The sequence below is a fragment of the Palaemon carinicauda genome, chromosome 4 (genome assembly GCF_036898095.1).
Source record: "Palaemon carinicauda isolate YSFRI2023 chromosome 4, ASM3689809v2, whole genome shotgun sequence".
NCBI lineage: Eukaryota > Metazoa > Arthropoda > Malacostraca > Decapoda > Palaemonidae > Palaemon > Palaemon carinicauda.
Genome location: NC_090728.1, coordinates 74,104,838 through 74,105,111, shown reverse-complemented (window position 1 = coordinate 74,105,111; position 274 = coordinate 74,104,838).

Sequence of the window (274 nt, the reverse complement as noted above, 5' to 3'; positions counted from 1 at the left end):
CTGTTTATTATCAGAATACAAGATGTTTCAGCATCTGTTTATTATCAGAATACAAGATGTTTCAGCATCTGTTTATTATCAGAATACAAGATACTATTGCACGAAAAAGGCAGAATACTTGTTTCAGCATCTGTTTATTATCAGAATACAAGATACTATTGCACGAAATAGGCAGAATACTTGTTTCAGCATCTGTTTATTATCAGAATACAAGATACGATTGCACGAAAAAGGCAGAATACTGTGGGGGTATGAAAAAGGACATTTAAGAAAA